This window comes from Leptinotarsa decemlineata, unplaced genomic scaffold (genome assembly GCF_025532065.1).
Source record: "Leptinotarsa decemlineata unplaced genomic scaffold, Ldec_3_MD MMD2_tig00000251_RagTag_RagTag, whole genome shotgun sequence".
NCBI lineage: Eukaryota > Metazoa > Arthropoda > Insecta > Coleoptera > Chrysomelidae > Leptinotarsa > Leptinotarsa decemlineata.
This window is the reverse complement of record NW_027412547.1, coordinates 8,677,072-8,699,531: the sequence shown is the minus strand read 5'-3', so window position 1 is coordinate 8,699,531 and position 22,460 is coordinate 8,677,072. Positions and strand designations below refer to the sequence as shown.

The 22,460-nt window shown below is 34.7% G+C and overlaps 1 long non-coding RNA gene across 1 annotated transcript; it reads left to right on the top strand.

Moving 5' to 3' along the window:
- The first annotated feature begins 9,342 nt into the window (after nucleotides 1-9,342).
- Nucleotides 9,343-13,922, top strand: LOC141481678 (uncharacterized). Its single transcript, XR_012465101.1, has 2 exons — nucleotides 9,343-10,176; nucleotides 13,566-13,922. It is a non-coding gene; the product is annotated as an uncharacterized lncRNA (long non-coding RNA).
- Nucleotides 13,923-22,460: the final 8,538 nt, after the last annotated feature.

Below are 22,460 nucleotides of genomic sequence, written 5' to 3'. Positions count from 1 at the left end.
CACTTAACACCAACAATCGATGATATTATATTGGATCTCAATGGTGCTGCTGTATTTAGCAAAATAGACCTCAATGATGGATATCATCAGTTTGAACTTGACCAAGAATGGTGACTACTTTTTCAACACATGTTGGTTTGTTCAGGTATAAACGCCTTAGCTTCGGTGTGAATGCTGCAGCTCAAATTTTCCAAAATATCATTCGTCAAACTCTAATAAACATTAAAGGAGTGTTGAATGTCAGTGATGACATTTTAATTTTTGGAAAGAATCAACAGGATCACGATGATACGTTGAACAAAGTTTTCCAACGTTTGAATGAATCTGGTTTGACAGTCAATAAAGCGAAATGTCTATTAAATCAAAAAAATCTAGTTTTTTTTGGATACGTATTTTCTCATGAAGGAATTAAACCAGATCCAGCAAAAGTAGCAGCGTTCAAAAACTTAGAAGCCCCGGAAAATGCATCTGAACTAAGAAGTCTTTTGGGTATAATTAATTATGTTGGGAGATTCATTCCGAATTTAGCAAGTACCACCAAACATTTGCGAACATTGATCTTGAAAAATACATGTTGGACGTGGACAAAAAAACATCAAGATACATTTGAATTCTTGAAAAGTCAGCTGAGTGAAGAATGTCATCTTGCATATTTTGATATTCACAAACAAATTCACTTGTACGTCGACGCTGGTCCTTGTGGAGTAGGAGCTATCATCGCACAAGGAGATAATGAAAATCCTGAAATTGTTGCATACGCCAGCAGATCACCATCTCAAACAGAGGAGCGATATAGTCAGATTGAGAAGGAAATGGTTGCCATAACTTGGGCAATCGAACATTTCCACATTTACATATATGGTAGTATATTCATTCTCTATACCGATCATTTACCTCTTGTCAGCATACTTCAGAATCGTCGATCAGTATTCTCAGCCCGAATAGAAAGATTGTGCTTTAGGATTCAGCAATACCAGTTCAGAGTGAAACATCAAAAAGGTATAAATAATCCGTCTGATTACATGTCTAGACATCCATTACCAGTAGAACATACTACATCTGAACCTGCAGAGTAAATAAACTTCATCCTTCAAAACTCACTTCCAAAGGCGATTTCTCTTGAAGAAGTAATAAAATATTCAAAAAGAGACCAAGAATTCCAACATATATTTGAGCCTTTGAAGACCACTGATGAGAATTTGTGGAATACCAGTGTTTTAAAACCACACAAAAAAATTAGATATGAGTTGACTTCTGCAAATGGAATAATTCTGAGGAACACAAAATTGGTCATTCCAGAAAGTCTTCGTAAACAGGTTATCCAGCTAGCTCATAAAGGTCATTTGGGAATAGTAAAGACGAAACAACTTCTCAGTAACAGCTTCAGGTAACAGCTTTACCTACAGGTCCATGGAGAAATTTAACCATGGATTTTTCTGGACCCTATCCTAATGGTAAATACATCATGGTTGTAGTTGACGAATATTCAAGGTACCCTGTTTGTTATGAAATACCAAGAGTGGACTCTAAAACTGTGATTGATAAACTATTTTCTTTGTTCTCCCTATTTGGAATTCCCAATCAAATGAAAACGGACAATGGACCACCTTTCAATGGGCAAGAATTTGGTGATGTTGTTGATCATTTCAAATTCAAACATCATAAAGTAAACTCTTTATGGCCTGAAGCAAATAGACTTGCTGAAAGAACAGTCAGAAATATCAAGAAAACAATTTTGTGTGCAGTGATGAGCGGACGAAATATTAAAGATGAATTAGAATTATTTTTAATGAATTATAGAGCTACTCCACATTCCACTAAAGAAAAATCTCCGTTTGAACTACTTTTCAACCGATCCTTGCATACGACTATTCCTGAAATTACCAATCAAGATGTAGATGGAAATTTGAAAATTATTGATGAGAAAAATAAAATGAAATTCAAAATGTATGCAGATGAAAGATTACATACTAAAAATCATGAATTAAATGTTGGAGATTCAGTAATTCGCAAACAAAAACATGTAAATAAATTTACCCCACCATATGATCCCAATCCATATATTGAGTTGAGAAAATTAGTGGTACAAAGGTAACTGCGTCAAGGCTAGATAAAAAGATAACAAGAAATGCTTCTCACTTCAAAAAGATTGTAAAATCTGATCACATGAATCCTGTATTAGATGTTATATCTGAATACGATGAAGATTTTCATGATTATAGGAAACCAGATGAAGAAATAGAGTCAGAAGAAGATACACCAATTCAAGAAATTGTTGAAGCCGAAGTTCATGAACCTCGCAATTTGGTTTCCGAGAAGGCTTTTCCACAGAACAGGCTATATTCCAATTGGTGAAAGACGCCTTGGCTAATCTTAATGATAATAATAAGTGCCTAACAATATTTCTAGACCTGGCCAAGGCATTCGACACCGTGGATTACAAAATATTATTACATAGATTGGAAAGATCGGGGATAAGAGGCACAGTACTTAACTTATTTGAAAATTATCTCCAGGATAGAACTCAGAGAGTGAAAATCAAAAACTGTTATAGCAACCCCCTTCCAATCACCATAGGCGTACCGCAAGGAACAGTAATGGGGCCCATACTCTTCCTAATCTATATTAACAATATTGGAGTACTGAGAAACACCGAAAGCTCAGTAATCTCATATGCTGATGACACAGCGATCATGTTTTTTGGAGATTCTTGGACAAAAGTGTACGAACAAGATGAACGAGAGTTAAGTATTTATTTCGATTACATTGACGGCAGTCTTTTAACCATAAATACTGATAAAACAAAATTTATCACATTCAGTGCTGATATTAAAGACCAACCAGAGTTTGAGGGAATCACAGTAAAAAAAGGAACTTGTGACCATATACACTGTACATGTCGAACTATAAAATAAATTGATAAAATCAAATACATGGGTGTAATCTTAGACCAACACCTTCGATGGTCTAAGCATGTATCATATACAATTCTGAGACTTCGCAAACTTATACGTAAATTTTATCAGCTGAGAGATATTTTAAGCAGGAGAACCATTAGGATGGTGTATAATGCACTAGCAGTGTCCATTATACGTTACTGTGTCATTATTTGGGGGGGTATGTACAAAACAGCCTTATGTGATCTAAAAACTACTCAAAACACAATAATAAAGATTATACTTAAAAAATCAAAACTATTTTCCACAAATGAATTATATCGTGAAGCTAACTTACTGAATCTTAAACAAATTTGTATATACCAATGTATACATTGGATGATGAAAACCAAAACCTACACATATACTAGTCATTCCTACAATACGAGGTCTATTTCTTATAATCTAGTGTCGGTTCCATTTTATAAAAAGTCTCTACCACAAAGATTCATAACTTATTTTGGCCCAAATCTTCTCAACATGGTTCCCGAGTACATACGAAAAATCAAATCCAAACTTAAACTCTCTATAGAATTGAAAAAATTCATTGAAGAGAATTATGTCAAGCTTGGAAACATTGTTTACTGATATACATGTATGCATTAAATCACTGTGAAAAACAGGTCGTTATCACCACACGTAGTATTTGCAACAACAATTTTCTCTCTCTCTCTCTCTCTCTCTCTCTATGATCGTAGTTTCTTCTTTCCCTTCTTTTTCTTTTTTGATTGTATCTACCAACCAATATTATTATTAGGTATTCAATCATTTAAATTTAATTTAAGATTTTTTTTTAGTTTTATATTTTGAAAAATGACTCTCTAGCACAAGGTGAGTTGTAATACAAGCCATTGGCTTAGATAATGCACCTAGTGCAAAGCATAAAATTATCTTGTAAATATGTCTGAATAAATATGTCTATATGTCTATGTCAATTTTGAAGGTCGACTCTTTCAGATGTATTGCCTTCGACCTTCAAAGAGAGTCCATCTTCAATTTTGAAGGTCGACTTCGTGGTATTAGCCAGGGGAGTAGTTGTTTTCTGATAGGCGTCAGTTCATTCAACCTACTGTGTAGGTATATTCGAGAGTGGCTTGAACGTTTGAAGTTCATTTCTTTAGATTTGTTTACTGCCAGTCTTCAAGCATAGCCCGCTGACTAATAAGAAAGTTATATTATATCGTTGAATACACGTAGACTCTTCATTACAATTACATTTCTATATAATTTGAGGAATAATAACATCTCCACGCCTCAACTCAAGACACGAGAAAACATTTTATAGTCACAGTGAATCTCGGAGCACCAGTAAATTCAATGTATTATACTTTTAATTTAGTATGTATATAACATGTGTAATATTAATGGAAATTCTTTGAACTTTATCAGATCACATGAAAATTAGTCAAAATTTTGGGTGTTCCAAGTAATGGTTTCAATTTTGAGTTGTGGAATTCAGTCAGGAATCATTTTGAATATGAAACAATTGCGAAATTGAAAGAGGTGTATTCGAAAACAAATCTTTAATTAATAACAATGTAAATAATATAACTTGATAAATCATTTCATAAGAATGGTAGGTACCTAGAAATAAGTCATAAAAATTGTTCAAAGTGATGCCCATTAGATATTATACAGGCTTCGAAACGTCGAATCACTTCTCTCGTACAAGTCGCTCTTATAATATCAGGCGTAATATCACTGCACGCTAGTTGAATTTTCATTTTCAGATCATCCATATTCAAAGGGGGAGTAGTGAAAACAATATCTTTAAAATAACCCCATAGGAAAAAATCAAGCGGTGATAAATCTGGGGACCGAGCCGGCCACCGAATTGGACCCTTATTACCAATCCATCTATTTGGGTACGTTCTATCCAGATATTCAGTAACAACCTGTGAATTGTGAGGAGCACCATCTTGTTGTCACCAAATTCCTTGTCGTTCTGCTATGGGAATATCTTCCATCAACTGGATCAAATCATTTTCTAGAAAATGTAAATATCGCAATCCATTGAGATTTTCATTGAAAAAGTAAGGTCCTATGATGCGGCCATTGAACAATCCACACCATACATTAATACCCCAAGTAGTTTGAAAATTAATTTCGCGGACCCAGTGGGGATTTTCTTGAGACCAATAGTGACTGTTATGTCGATTCACAACTCCATTATTGTCCTCCACAAAATTTGACTGAATATGTTAGGACTTTCATGTAATATTACCTGAATACAAGCAATGAATTCAAGTCGTCGTTCAAAGTCCGTGGGTTTCAAACCTTGCACCAACTGAATTTTGAATGGGTGGTATTTATTTTCTTTCAGAATTCTCTGTACATTAGATTTACTCACACCAACTTCTTCTGCAAGAGTACGGATAGAAACATGTGGATGAATAATAATATAAGCCAACACATTGATCTCTAAATCTTCAGTTCTAACAGATCTCGTATGATGACGATGCTTTATAGTAGAAGGAAATGACCCAGTTCGCAATTTTTCTACAACTCTCGAAAAAGTCATTCGTGACGGAATGGGTCTGTCTGGAAAACGTTCTTGGTATAGACGTTGTGCTTGACGGCAATTTTTCTGACATTCCCCAAAAATTAATAACATATCAATGCAATCACTTGGACTAAACGCAAAAGGCATACTGGAGTTTTCGCACAAAGAACACAGTTACTGTTTTGCAAAGAATCACTGAATCGAACTGACAAGTAGATACAATTCAACAACATTTGTTACTATCGCATCAACAAGCATAAGCAACTTGATGAAATTGTGCAATATAAAGCAATTCACCCTCAAGTTAGTCACCTTCTCAAGAATTTCAATATTATATTCAACTGATATCGATATCGTATCGTAGAGGTGGGAATAATGGTTTGTATTCAGTAGTAGTCTAGTTCAATTTAATAAAAGATATAGACTGGATTCGTGTACGAGTAAATAAGTTTTTTTGAAACTTTATATTTAAGGAAAAGTGGAATAACTCAACAACGCCGTAACCGAATTTCAAAAACCAAACATGAAATGATATCAGAATTTAACGTAGCATCTGAATATGTAATGATACACAGGGCGTTCTATTTTAAAAAATTGAAATTTGGTCTGTAGCACCTACACCAAACACCCTGTATATTTAAAAATTATATCAAAATATAGCTCTCATGAACTCCTAAAACTTTTGTATGAAACATTTTTGTGTATCTCCTTCAACAAACCAGATATTGGCTGTCACATAAAATGTGGGACACCCGGTATAATATGTTGGTTTGACGATAATAAAAAATTTATTACTAACTATTTTTTTTAATTCTCAAAATAATTACTGATATTAGCCGAAAAATCATTTGTCCTACAAAATTCCAGATTTTATCGAAGAGATCCCCCATTTCCAACATGTATTATTAACGGGGTTAATTATTTTTTCATGTATTCTAGATAATGAAGTTGATATATTTCAAAAAATACATTTTCACTTTACGTTATGTTTCACATAGGAAAACGAAAATAACTATTATTGTAGGACTAGGGATATACAGGGTGTCCCTGGACTTCCTCTTTTCCTCTCGGGAATGTATAGATGGGGTCAAAGTATCACCAGTACTTCCTATAACTTTTTTTCGTAAAAGTCTTCGTAACCAAGTTACGGGCCCTCGAAGTTACAAAATGAAAAATGTTTTTCTTTGATAACTTTTCAAGTGAATATTCAAAATCATCCAAATTTTGGTAATTGACTAAACAAATGAATTCCGTCGATGAGCTCTCATGCAGGAGTCAGTTGTTTTGCTACAAAGTCAGGAACGGACTACCCCCGATGGTCCACACCCCAAAACTTTGAAATGACAGATATTTTTCAACAAAATAAGGTTACTTGGACAATTTTATGAATAAAAGTACTCGTGTGGAAAGTCGATCGGAGCAACGAGTCTTGATAAAAATGTAGTTCTACTCGACGACATCAAACCCGCTTGTCCACCATTATTTGAAATGAATAATTATCAAAGCAGAAATAATAATGATAACGGTAATTCAACAACATTTATAACAGGAATAATACAAAGTATGCTAAAATGAAGTCGTAAACAAAAAGTACAGTACCTATATGGAAGTTTAAGTCACAATTGTGATAGCAGATATTTTTTCAAAAGAAATATCAAGTTCTGTAGATTCGTGGTGTTTTTAAACTAACAAGCTACTCTACTATGAAATATCGAATTCATTCCATATTTTGTATGTACATAATACGTGTGGAATAATCACGTTTCGTGTTGATCAGTTATCTGAATCTCATGAAACTCAACATTCGAATGTTTCAAATTCTTCTTCACAGCTAAACTGTTGAGGAGTTTCACTGATAATTATAATTTTATGGGAGAAATTCTTTAACACGAATCTAAATTTAGCTGAAAAAACGCACATCGGAAAAAATATTTACTATACTAATAAAAAGCAAACGAATGAACTACAAAAACGGCTGCACATGATCAGGTGAAAAATATCCAGGGAATAATATTTCTTTCACAGATGTTGACAAAAGAACCTTTTAGAAAGTTTTGATAAAAAATGAGAAACTGGAATGCGATTTTGTTTTGTTGAGTGGTGCGTTGTCATATGACTATCATTGTATTGTCAATATTCTATAGGATATTTTGAATTTTTTTGATATGGCCGAACAGTTTATAATGCTGCAGAAGCTCGTCGTCTGTATTCCGAGCATTTTCCCAATCGAACGGTACCGTCAAGAGAAACATTCGAGCGTGTCGATCGCAGCTTGAGGGACACAGGTATGTAATAATTGATAATTAATTTGAGCACGTTGTTTTATTTCGATATTATTGTAGGTACAGTTTTGCCAAAACGAGGTGGTGAGGGCGCTCCTAGGACTATACGTACCGTTGTATTATAGGAAAATATTTTGGAAGCCGTCGCTGATGATCCTTCAATGAGCATCAGAAATCTATCAGAACAGTTCCATACATCCAAGTCCACTATTCATAGAATAATTAGGGAATAACTGCTCCACCCATTTCACATCCAGAAGGTACATGCCATGCACGACTGGAATATGCCAATTGGTTCATGGATAGGCAAAGAGAGGATATGACTTTTATTAATCGAGTTTTATTCACTGAAGAAGCAGGTTTCAGTAGAGATGGAGTTATCAACTCTCATAATCTCCATATATGGGCCGAAGAAAATCCCCATGGGATATTGCAAACCAAACACCAACGAAAATTCAACGTGAATGTTTGGGCTGGTATCATAGGAAACCATCTTATAGGACCATTCTTTCTACAGGACCGATTGAATGGAGAACGTTATTTGGAGTTCATTCAGAACGATTTGAATGGACTTTTGGAACATGTTCCATTGCAAACCCGAAGAGATATGTGGTTTATGCATCATGGCGCTCCTCCTCATTTTAGTTTGATTGTGCGTGACCATCTGAACCATATTTTCCACAATAGATGGATTGGTAGAGGTGGGCCATATTCATGGCCATCGCGGTCTCCGGATTTAAATCCATTGGATTTCTTTCTGTGGGGGCATCTAAAAAGCCTTGTTTACGCTACACCTATTCACACAAGAGATGCATTGTTGAATAGAATAACATTACATTGTGAAGCCATACGAAACGACCCTGGAATGCTATTTCAAGTTCAGAGAGGGTGTCTTCGCAGACTAAGAAAATGTATAGAGAGAGAAGGTGGTCATATCGAGCAGTTTCTGTAGCGGATTTTTCATTTCTGTTTGCTCTTGAGGCTCTTGAGTTTCGTTAGTTAAACGTGTTTGCATTATAAAAATTCGTTATGAACATTTTACCTATCATTTCCATTTTCCTTAAAAACTGATATTTTCGAATAATGGTAGACATCTCAGGATAAATGTTGTTGAATTAACGTTATCATTATTATTTCTGTTTTGATAATTATTCATTTCAAATAATGGTGGACGAGCGGGTTTGATGTCGTCGAGTGAAACTACATTTTTATCAAGACTCGTTGCTCCGATCGACTTTCCACACGAGTACTTTTATTCATAAAATTGTCCAAGTAACCTTATTTTGTTGAAAAATATTGAAAAATATCTGTCATTTCAAAGTTTTGGGGTGTGGACCATCGGGGGTAGTCCGTTCCTGACTTTGTAGCAAAACAACTGACTCTTGCATGAGAGCTCATCGACGGAATTCATTTGTTTAGTCAATTACCAAAATTTGGATGATTTTGAATATTCACTTGAAAAGTTATCAAAGAAAAACATTTTTCATTTTGTAACTTCGAGGGCCCGTAACTTGGTTACGAAGACTTTTAGGAAAAAAAGTTATATGAAGTACTGGTGATATTTTGACCCCATTTATACATTCCCGAGAGGAAAAGAGGAAGTCCAGGGACACCCTGTATACCTGTTTTCTCGTAGGACATTGTTTCATTTGAACAAAAAACACATTAATCTATCACGTGATACCTTTTTCCTACGGTTACTAATGAAAAAAATGGTCTTGTGGTATTGACAACTTTGGAGTGTCGGACCAGAAAAACATACCACGCAATTTGTAGGACAATGTGGGTGTTAAATTATATAAATATCAACTAACTGACCAAATAAAATTCAGCTGGTTAGTAATTATATTTCATGTCTTTGTAAATAGTACATGTTGCAAAGGGGGGACCTCTTTGATCAAATCGAGCATTTTGTAGAATAAATATTTTTTCGGATAATTCAAATAATCATTTTCAGAATTATATGAAAAAAAAAACAGTTAGTAATGAATTTTTGACAACCGCCAAATCAACAAATTACGTTCTCATTACCCATGTTAGCTACCATTTACGAAATTTTTGGACTGGCAAATATTGGGCGTCTCGTCAAAATGAAGCTACTCACGGACTATATCTGTGATACTGAGGTGTACAATGCTGATATTGGTAAACACATTTACCAGTAATTCCAGGAAATCCGGTAAAAACAATTTGGAAATTTATTTTTTAAAGAAATGTAGATAAAACGCGTAAAACCTATTTATTGTTATTGAAATCTACAACGACATCATCTAGTATAAATAACAACTTTCCAATCATCATAATCAGTAGAGAATTAAAAACGAAACCATATTGTCATAACAGAGTGATTTTCATTATCAAAATATGAAGGCTTTAATGTATCTTTTTATCATTGTGGTCTTTATATCGTTTATATATGGTCAGATTGTTCAAGATCCGATATCAGATATGAGAGGTAAGTAGTCTTTTATGGTTTCCATTGGCATATCACCCTCACAACTGAGTGTGTTGACCAATATGTTCTTTGTCCAGTTATTTTAGGTCGATTTAGGCCTGTATTTCGGAAAGTTGACATGCCCATGCAGCTGTAAATTTGTATAAACTTTGTATTTTGGCATCATAAAAGTATTCTCAAAATTCACATATGATTCGACGGCCGCAACTTCAAAAATTGGGGGTCAAAAGTCAAAAAACCGACTTTTTGCACGTTTTTGCCAATATCTCATTTCCAATGGGTTTTATGCTAATTGTATTCATCATCATTTTTGTAGAGAATTGAATTCTCTACAACTTTTGTTTCAATCATTTTTCCATACGTTGAATAGTTTTTGAGATAGAGGGCAGCGCGAACACAGATTAAATATTATTTGAAATCAACTGGTTGTCCCGATCGAAATCAGCTCATTTAAGGTTTATAAATTATTACTTAATAAATAATTTTAATAATTTTAATTTTTTGTTAACAAATACATTATATTTAAATATTTTTTTCATTAACGAACCGATCTATGAATTCAATAATGCAATTTATTCCTGTTTTTCAAAAAGTCATTTAATTACATAGTATCCGTATTCTCTTTTACAGTAATTGCATTTTAAATAGAAAATAATTTAGTAAATCTTGTTGAGAATTTCTAAACTCTGAAATTCTTACTATTATCCCTATTTTAATGGCTCGTTAGCGGCGTCCTCAAGGGATATAGAGGGTAGACATATCTCAATGATTTTGTGGGTGAATTGCAGTGCTATTTGCTTGAGACGACTATGTTGCTTTCTTTGATGTAACGACATGTTTGCATTCTTGAAATTCTTTTACTCTCAGACAATACTGAACGAACTATAAGTCAGTCTGTTTTGCCAAATCATCATTGACGTATCTAGCATTCAACAACAATTGCAAATAATAAAATTGTTTTATCAGTATAGGTGTTCTATTCTGGCAATGTATCGCGCACTTCGCTCATTAAATGGTCGCCATAATCGTCCATAATCGCAATGTGGTGGATAAATTCGTGCCCACTGGTTCAGTAAACGATCGACCAACACCCATACGTCGACGAAACGCAAGATCTGTCGAAAACATTGCCGCTGTCTGTGAGAGTATACAGTAGAATCCAGTCGATTTTGCGTTCTCATAAGAATTTGGCCTTTCGCAGACCACAACTTGGTGAATTTTGCGTCGTAACTTGTACCTGCACCCGTACAAAATTCAACTGACCCAGGAGCTGAAGGTAAACGACCATAGACAACGACGTGTGTTCGCTCAATGGGCTCTGAAGCAGTTGGCCACTGACCCTAATTTCCAACTAAAAATCATCTTCAGAGATTAGGCACATTTTTGGATAAATGGGTGCGTGAACAAACAATGTTGTTGAATTTGGGACGATACCAATCCACATGAGATCCAATTGCATCCAATGCATCCCGACAAAGTCACTGTACGGTTTGGATTTTGGGCTGGTGGCGTCATCGGTTCATATTTCTTTGAGAACGACGTACGTCGTTTACGTACGTAAAATTACTATAAATTAGATTTAAATTATGATGTAATATACAGGGCTATTCAAATTCGTTTCTGTACATGGGGATCTCGTAAACGATAAGAGATACAGTGTCGGTTAAATAGTGGCAAAGTTGCGTGTTTTAGAGACCTATTCAATGATGGAAAGAAATCGAATATAGCTCTTTTGGTTCTGGAGATATACAGGAAAAACCAAGAAATCCCAAATCAATTTTTTTGCTTATATCTTCTTTATTCGCAGACATATTGAAAATCTGTCCACATTCTGCTATTGGCACTTGATGTGGGCTATCAGAATATGTCCATGAATATTTTTTACAGGGTGTCATCTGGCTTGGGCCACCCCCATCTTTGAATTTTTAAATACGGACCTGTATTTTTTGTTGTCGTTTTTGTATCGTAGACGTTTACGTCATATTGAAAAATTTTTTTTATATTTCGGGATGTTTCTGGTGAGGTGAGTATTTTTTTGGTATCTTCAAAGCCTTCACTGGTTCAACAATATTCCTAAATTATTCAGTCGTACTTTATTGAATTCATGAAACTCCCTGTGTGATTGTTCATTGCATTGTAAGATGTTCCGTGTATAATGGACTGAAAAATAATAACAAACATTTCGATCCAGACTCAGTCCCTCCTGGTGGTTTTACTGCTGAGTTGAAAATATTTGAATGCCATGTACATTTTTCTACCACTGCATAGAAATTCGGCTGATTTGTGTTTAGATAAGCTGATAATAATTGATGTTTTTCCGTTGAAGTATGATAAGTGTGTAATTGCTGTGTCACATCTAATTATAGACCAGGGCTGAAGCCTTCAAAAATGGTAAAAAGTGAAAAAAATAATAGAAGAATGAAACTCATTAAAATAGGAGGGGAATATGATAAAAAAGGAAGGAAAAATAAATTACATGCGATTTGAGTTCGGGAAGGGTGAGTGTTTAAAGGTAAAAAATGGTTTATTTCGATTTCCGGCAAAACTACAAGTCCTATGGAAAAAGTTGAATGGCAAAGTTGTAGGTAATAAAAAGATCTACAACTTTTATATTCACAATTTTTCACATAACCTCAAAATTTATGTGAAAAATTCAAATAACTGACGCCTGTCGGATATAATCCAACGCTCTTCGTGGTATTAGCCAGGGAAGTAGTTGTTTTTTTATAGGCGTCAGTCCATTCAACTTACTATGTAGGTATATCCGAGACTGGCTTGAACATTTAAAGTTCATTTCTTTAGATTTGTTTACTGCCAGTCTTCAAGCATAGCCCACTGACTAATAAGAAAGTTATATTATATCGTTGAATACACGTAGACTCTTCATTACAATTACATTTCTATATAATTTGGGGAATAATAACATCTCCACGCCTCAACTCAAGATACGAGAAAACATTTTATAGTCACAGTGAATCTCGGAGCACCAGTAAATTCAATGTGTTATACTTTTAATTTAGTATGTATATAACATGTGTAATATTAATGAAAACTCTTTGAACTTTATCAAGGATTGTATCTCACATAGCCCACTGACTAATAAAAAAGTTTTTCTTCCTTATTCAGAGGAATTGGGCAAATTTCGGATATGCAGTTGCTTAGTACCTCGTCCACTAGATGGAGTGACATTTTGTTGTTCGCTCCAACTTAGGAAGAGGAATGAAATACTCATTTTTATCATATTCTTCTCCTTTTTTTAATGGATTTCATCCCACTGTTTTTTTTTTATTTCATAAATTATTGACCCTGGTCTATTATTTTTTGAATTATTGTTCTTGAAAATGGATACCCATTGCAACAGCTACAATATACATAATTGTTTTTTTTAGGTGTTATGGCTCCAGTCCCCCTACCTAAACAATTCAACACAAACTCTGTTGCAGCTTCCTGTTACTGTAACAGCTGTCAAAGTCTTTGTCTCACTTATTCATACATAGCTGGATATTGTTATTCAGGACAATGTTATTGTGTTTATTTCAAATGATATTTGAAATAAACATCGTCACCAGTCAATGAAATAATAATCAGTTCACTAGGTTTTCAAACATTTCACAGCATTATCATTATCATATTATAATCAATCAGTAACAGGAGCTAAAAAATAGCAATGGATCATATTATTAGTGATGTAAAGTACCTGAATTGTGTGTGTCACGAATATTAATGATAATATATTATTAATTACATCATTCTTTCATTTCTTCGAACAGTTTTTGTATTATTTTATGAAATTTGACTCACTGAAAGTATTACTTCAAAGTCATAAAATCGAATTGGTGAAAAAGACAAACTAATTCGATGTATGGTAAGTTTAAAATATAGGTGAATGATAACAAATTCAGTAATAATATATTACTGATAGTAATATTACCACGTGTAATAATAACCGTCACTCACCCTTATGTAATAATAATAATATTAATTACTAATAGTAATATTTCCAAGGAGTGCACCTAAAGTCTTCTTACGTATAGATATGAATTCGTTATTTTATTGGAAAATTGTAACATAGTTCAAGTAAACGATATAGTGCAATATATATATATATATATATATATATATATATATATATATATATATATATATATATATATATATATATATATATATACGTCGGAAAAGTCTAGGGATATTTTTATAACATACTAAATATCATAAAAATAAATGCATGAGGTCGTTTAATTTCGATTAAATTGGTACACTCGACCACCCTGTAGATTTCTATGGGTTGAACAAAGCCTGCAAAAACGGCAACTAATCTTTTATCAAGTTTTTTACAAACTGTAGGTTTTCGGCTAAAATGAATAATCTGAAAGTGTCGAGTTCGTACATTCTATGCAGTTCGTGCTCAGCAATTAAACTGGAAATATTGTGCTTTAACATGGAACGCCATCACTTACCATTGGCTGAGATGAATAGAGCTGTAGGGCTTCTTCAAGGTGGCATGCGACAAAATGATGTAGCTCTTCGTTTGGGGGTCTCCCAAAGTGTTATCAGTCGATTGTGGCGGCGTTTCCGTGAAACTGGCAGTCCAGCCGAACAACATCCAGGGCGAGAACGCGCTACAACTACAGTTCAATTCCGATTTTTGGTCTTAACCGCAAGTAGACAACCGACAATCGCAGCACCTGAGTTGGTTAACGTGTTGCAGCAGACGCACCAGGTAACCATTGGTCGTGATACTGTCAGAAATCGACTGCATGAAGCAGATCTCCACAACAGAAGGCCACTTAGATGGCCACCTTTGTCGAAAGGCAATCGCGGTAGAAGATTAGAGTGGTGTCAAGAACATCAAAACTGGGATGCAAATGATTGGGCCACAGTTTTGTTTACACACGAATCCAGATTCTCGTCGAGTAATACTGTGGAGACGACCTGGAAATAATGAACGTTTGAGGCACGTCCAGGAAGACCACACATACAGAGGTGGTACAGTAATGCTATGGGGCGGAATCATGATCGGCAGCAGAACCGATCTCGCTTTTCCAAATCGCTCCCTCACAGCTCGACAGTACCTCGACACCATTCTTCTACCTATCGTCCGTCCGTTTGCTGGTGCTGTTAGTGAAAACTTCCACCTAATGCACGATAATGCTTGTCCACATGTCGCGCGTCTAGTGACTGACTGGCTCACCAACGAAGGAGTTGATGTATTGCCATAGCCAGCACAATCACCGGACCTGAATCCCATCGAGCATATGTGGGACATGCTTCAACGAAGAATTACTCCGCTTATGGGGAACATTCACACAACGTTTCAATTGAGAGAGCTTTTAATCGCTGCATGGGCAAATGTACCTCAACAAGACATTGACAATCTCATTTTGTCGATGCGCGATAGATGTAGGGCCGTAATAAACCAGCGTGGAGGCCATACTTTGTACTGATTCCAATTTTTTTTGTATTATGATTTTTTTTCGGGGTGCCAAAGAAGAGCCATATTTTTTTTTAGTTTTGCTTATATGCGCACTCAGTATTTTTGACCATTTAATAAATTTTGTTGTAAGTTACATTCGTTTAATAATCACCCGTCAACTTTTTTTTCCCTAAAGCGATCTAAAAAAAATTATTGCCATTTTTAAAAATATCCCTAGACTTTTCCGATGTGTGTGTATATATATATATATATATATATATATATATATATATATATATATATATATATATATATATATATATCTAGATGAGTGGGAAAGTAGGGAGTCAAATAACAGAGTGAGGATAGGGGAAAATAGGGGGAACTCTCAGTATTGTGTGTCAATAATTTTCAGCAATACTTTCAAGGGCATACACTTTTTCAAATGTTTTTGTCTGTAAAACTTCAAGTAGTTGGTTTTTGGTATAGTAATCTTCAAAATACAAATTGTTATCCATTAAAAAACTTTGTATTTCATCTTTCCTCGAATTTACATTTGTTACTCTAATGAGCTGTCGCGAATGATAGGAAGCGTTATCAAAAACTATCGCACTATTCGCATCCAAATTTGGGATCAATGTGTTTTCAAACCATTCCTCAAAAATATTAGCTTCCATGTTCTTATGATAGCCAACATTGCATTCCTCAAGTTTTTTTTTTTTCACATAATTTCAAAGAATTCGGAACCCATCCTTTACTTCCTCCGCAATGCACAATGATCAGACGCTTTCCATAACTGCTTGACGTTTGTTTATTATTTTGAATCTGAATCCTAGTTTCTTTATCCAATTGACGATGCTAAATCTGTTATATTGAAAATTTTTTGCCAAAAAATTATCCTATCAAATTTGTCTATTTCTAGTCATGTGTGTCGAAATAATCAATGAAACCATCATTACACTGATAACTACCCATGGATAGTTCTCACGGGTAGTTATCACTTATGTCATGACATTGCTAAGCAACCAACACAATAAAGTTGTTTGACATTTCAGTAATTCAATTTATTTCGAAAATGTCACTTCCTCGCTTTGGTGTTCAAAATGATGCGGCAATTGACAAAATCATTGAAGAAAATACACCAAAAAATACTGTCAATAGTAAAAAATACACTTGGAAAATATTTATGGAGTTTTGTGACGCCAGAAAATATGAATTGGATGGAAATCGTACTCTCGAAGAGCTTGCATTAATACTCAAGGATTGGGCGATTAATATGAGAAAAAAGGATAGCACAGAGTTTAAGGAGGCTACTGTTAAAACCGTATGGAATATAACAAGCAAATTATTACAAGAAAAGTATTACAAGGAGTATAATATCATGCTAGACCCCTTTAAAAGTGTTGCATTCAAACAAGCGCGGAATGCACGCGACGCAGCACGAAGAAATTTACAAAAAGATCACACTAAACACAAAACGAGCTCAATACCATTAACTTCAAATGAAATGAGTAAAATTATAAACTTTTGGGATGAAAATACCCCTTTAGGACTCCTACGCAAATTTTATCACATAGCAGCAGTGGAATTGGCTTGGAGAGGTGGTGAAGGTGCTGCTTGCTTAGTTGATTATTTTCATATCGAAAAGGACAACAATGGATCTCCAACTAATAGGATAGAATATAATCCAATTTTCAGTAAAACCTGCCAAGGGGGTTCAAAGAACTGCGCCTCTAGCAAATGGTTAGTTCAAAATAGTGATAACAATGCTTGTCCTGTCAGATTATTCATTAAATTATTATCAAAACGAGGCACAAATATCAAGACAAATAGACTATTTTTAAGGCCAAATCGTCACTGGAAGACAGGAAGCGATAACTGGTACGACAATATGCCTCTGGGTAGAAGTATAATCAACGGATGGACGAAATCTTCTGCTGAAGCAATTGGCTTGGATACGAAACAGAGGAAAATAACCAATCACTCTAATAGAGCAACTGCAGTCAGTCAACTAGCTAAGAGTGGAGTTCAAGAACAGCAATTGTTGAAAATTACTGGGCACAATAATGGAAATTCCATAAAACCTTATTTGAATATTGATCAGGAACATCATAACCAAATAATCAATAGTATGCGTGGAAACACCTATGCAGTAACCGAGGCAAATACAGCAAGATCAACGGAATATCATTATACGAATTGTTCTTTTAATAACTGTGTGTTCAATAAATAATTTTGTTCGAATTACAAAAAATTTGCTCACCGAATATCCCTCGAACATTGATAAATAACTCATAATTTTATCACAACTTCCTCAAGCACGTTATTTTAGGTAACATCCCTCCGCATTCGGCGTCGGGGTGTTACCAAATAACGTGCTTTCGAAAACTGTGATGAAATTATTTCGTTAGTTATCAATGTCCTTGGGATATTATAGCTGATAATAAGCAAATAAATTGATTGATTGATTGAATTCTGGAGAGTTTTGTCACAGCAGCTCACGTTGTGGCCGGAAGTATTCAACTTCTTCCTTATAATTTCAGTTGTAGGAATCTCATTGCTTTTGTAACAGTCGTATATTGTTTTTTCCAATGATTTTATTAGATGAATATCTAAAGGTGTTGAAAATCCTGTATCACATCGGGTCTGGCGTTCATAAGGTTTGTTTTTGACTATTTTTCGTACAGTTGAGAAAGGAATTTCGGTCGAATCTGATGTTGCTTGTAATAGTTTGTTTCCCTCGAAACCAAACTTGACATGTAGATTCTTATATACTTTGAAACATAATCTCTATGTTTCAATATTCAAATGCATCTGAATCTTATTCACTGGTATCTCTTTTTCGCATTGTTCACCATCGCTATTGGAATCACTACACAGGAAAAATTCTGTGTTGTTATCACACTCGTTATTACTATTAGTACTTGTCCAAGGACGCCACATTTCAAACAATAATTATAACTGCACCAATATCGAATTTCAACACTCAAATCGCGATCAGTTCCTGAACTGAAAATTGACGACACAACGGCGATACTCATCCCCACATTCTGTTCGTCACCGTAACATGACTTTAAATTTAATTTTATGACTCTTCAGCCAATCATAAAACTCAGTTAGTAAAAATTATCCAATACGAATCGCAAATTCTTCAGTCCATGTGGACTAGTTGGCAGCGACATCATTTCTCTGTATTGGTTTTTTTAGCTTTCGAAATGCTGATAGCTTTAACTATTCACAATACAGGTTACTTCGACTATACATGCAGATGATGTACCGTAAGATTGTTTATCTTAAATAGTTGAAAATAAAAGTCCGGGATAGCATATATGCAGAGGCGGCCTTAGGGGGTGGCGAACGGGGCAATCGCCCGGAGCCTCGCTCTTGGAGGGGCCTCGCGCAGCAACCCAAGTAAATTTTAAAAAATACAGATTAAAATAAAGTTAGTTAACTAATTCATTCATTCAAAACATAATTCTAAAATGCATTATGTAGTAATATAAACTAATATTTATATGAGTTTTACAATATAAATATTTCCCAGAACTAATCTTACCTAGGCCCTTAAATTACCAATTTCAATACTTGCCATAGTTTACCTGAAACAGTTTGGTGGAAACAAAGTTAGTTGTTATAATATCCTCCTGTTAGTTTAAGTAATCGAGTTCTTTAGATTATATATTTTGTTACAACTTGTTAATTATTCAAATATACATGTATAGTTAGAAACGAGTGTTTTACGAAATGAGTTCGCGTGATCGTGATGCCGGTAGAAAATTTGAGTCAGGTAGTTCAAAAAGGAAACGAGCTATGAAAAGAAAGCAAGTACAAGAAAATCTACGTGGATCTTTATATAAATATATAAAAAGCAATCAAGGAACAAGGAACCTCTACAATACATTTATTAACTGAAAGTGACTCTGACTCTAATCCTCATCCAGCTGAAAGCATTCATTCCACATCATCATGGGTGCCGCCGCCGTCATCAAATAAAAACAGCGAGGATGATGATGAATTAACGACATCATTGTCTTTTAGGTCAGCGGTGCCGCCGTCAACGCTATCCTGTCAAGAACCCGAATCTGAGCCCGAGTCTATGTCTACAGTCATGACTGCTGGAATAGAAGATCTGAATCATCAAAATGACCCCGGTTTGTGGCCCATAACAATTACTGATGTAGACCGAACTGAGATTATATTAAAAGGTCCAATCCGGGTTAAAGTTGATTTATTTCCCGTAAATGATAATGGACGGCGATTCAGCGAATATCATTATAATAAGATATTAGTTAACGGTGAAAAGCTTGACAGGCGCTGGATGATTTATTCACAAACAAAGGATGCCGTTTACTGCTTTCCGTGTAGAATATTCCGGATAGAAAATACAAAGATTGGATCAAGTGAAGGAGTATGTGATTGGAAAACTTGGGTGATTACCTAAAGTCTCACGAATCTACTCGACAGCACAAAGATTGTATGTTGAAATGGATTAATTTAGAGAATGGTTTAAAAAGCTGTTCCACTATTGACTCCTTGCATCAGTCAAAAACTGAACAAGAAAGGCAACGTTGGAGAGATATTTTAGAACGATTATTCGCAATCGTAAATTTTTTAGCATCTCACAATTTAGCCTTCAGGGGTCGTAGAGAAAAGTTAACTTCTGACTCAGATTCGAGTAAGACAAGCGGCAACTTTAGTAAAGTTAATATCACGATTTGATCCAGTGCTGAGACTTCACCCGAAACAGATACAAGATAAGACGATTCATGATCACTATCTTGGAAAAAATATTCGAAATGAGCTCATACAATTAATGGCAAGTCACGTGAAGACTCAAATTGTTAAAAAAATAATAAATAATAATTATTCTTGATTGTACTCGCGACGTTTCTGGTGTTGAGCAACTTTCAATTATTATAAGATTTTTTAATACAAATACAGCTGAAATTGAAGAACATTTTATTGGTTTCTTAGCCGTCGAAAAAACTACAGCTGAGAGTTTGACTAACTATATAATCACATAATTAGAACAGTTAGGTAAATCATTGAAAAAAACGTGGTGAGCAAAGTGGGGCCCAAAAACGTATTCTTGAAATTAACCCACTTGCTTATTTTTTACCTTGTGGGAGTCATAGCTGGAATCTCATTCTAGGAGATGCAGCATCGTCTTGTGTCCAAGCAAAATCTTTTTTGGTTTGCTACAAAGGTTGTACACTTTGTTTTCTGGCTCAACTCAGAGGTGGGCTATTTTAAATGCTCATGTGAAATCGTTATCGCTAAACCACTTTTTGAAACTAGATGGGAGTGCAGGGTAGCATCAGTGAAAGCCGTTAAATACCAACTAAGTAGGTAATATATGTGATGCTTTAAAGGAATTATCAGAAAATACATCAGATTGTCAGTTGGTCGGTGAATGCCATTCTATAGAAAAGGAAATAACTATCTACGAATTTGTAGTTTCACTCGTCGTATGGTATGATATTCTTACAAAGATAAATGTTATAAGTAAAATGTGGCAAAGTGAAAACATGCACTTAGATGTGGCTATATAACACCTAGACGCATTCACAAATTGGCTCGATAATTATCGAAAAAATGGTTTTCAGTCATCCCTTGTATCAGCGAAAGAAATAGCCGAAGAAAATTATATTGACAGACAGTTCAAAGAAGTCAGAAGACGACGTAAAAAAAGCATTTTGATTATGAAGAAGTAGATGAAGCTCAAGAATTGAATGCGGAAGAGAATTTCAAAATAAACTATTTTTATGTAATTGTCGACAATGTGCGCGCAAACTGTCATCCTAGGTTTGAGGCACTTAAACATCATGAGAGCATATTTGGTTTCATGTATAATATAAAAATATTGAAGGAAATTAGTAATAGTGGACTTTTGAAGAAATGCAACGACTTGCAAATATCTATGACAGTAGGGGAATCATGTGATATTAATGGACATGAATTGTACGAAGAACTAAGTATGTTTATTCACGTATATGAAGAAAACGACTACATTATCTCGGTGCTGAAATACATAATAGAAAAAAAATTAACCGAAGTTTACCCGACTATCGAAATAGTCCTGAGAATTATTGCCACTACACCTGTAACAGTTGCGACTGCTGAAAATAAAATAAAATATTTTAAAACTCAAATTTTATTTATTTGTATATCTATAGCATTTCTCGTCATTTCGTTAGACATGACAAATACCTAAACCAAACAACCAGACGGTCTGATTCAAATCTACTTTCGCATCACATACTTTTCACGAGAGGCAAAGGGCCTCACAAAGACCTGCCGCCCGGAGCCTCGCAATGGGTAATAATAATAATAATAATAAAGGTCTTTATTATTTTCAAATAATATACATATAGATTTTAACATTGTATGCAAAAAATAAAAACATTTCTGAAAATAAAGGGCGAAGTTCATTTTCTGCAGAAAGGCCGCCGCTGCATACATGTAGGTACCTCTTATGTGATAGCCACTATATGCAAAATACTGAGCCATAAACGCAATTAAATTCGATACTTTTTTTACAATGCATATTTTAGAATATTTGTCAAATTCTTATAAGAATAGATACAACTGTCGTTTTAAGTATTCAATATTGATAAACTTGGTCTTTTACACTAAGTAATTTGGACGAATCGTTTAAAAGTCATCACGAAAAGATGAACTTAACGCAACGCAGTAAGCCATTACTGTTAGACGAAAGGGATGATGCCCGGGAGTAGAGGGGTAGTCTAAGCAATGAAGCACTATCGCCGAGAACGCGACCCGAACGCGGACAGACGCTTGAGGGTCGTTGACGGCTGTATTAGTTTTGCGAGTTTCTTTATAAGTAAAACGTAATATTAGTTATTTA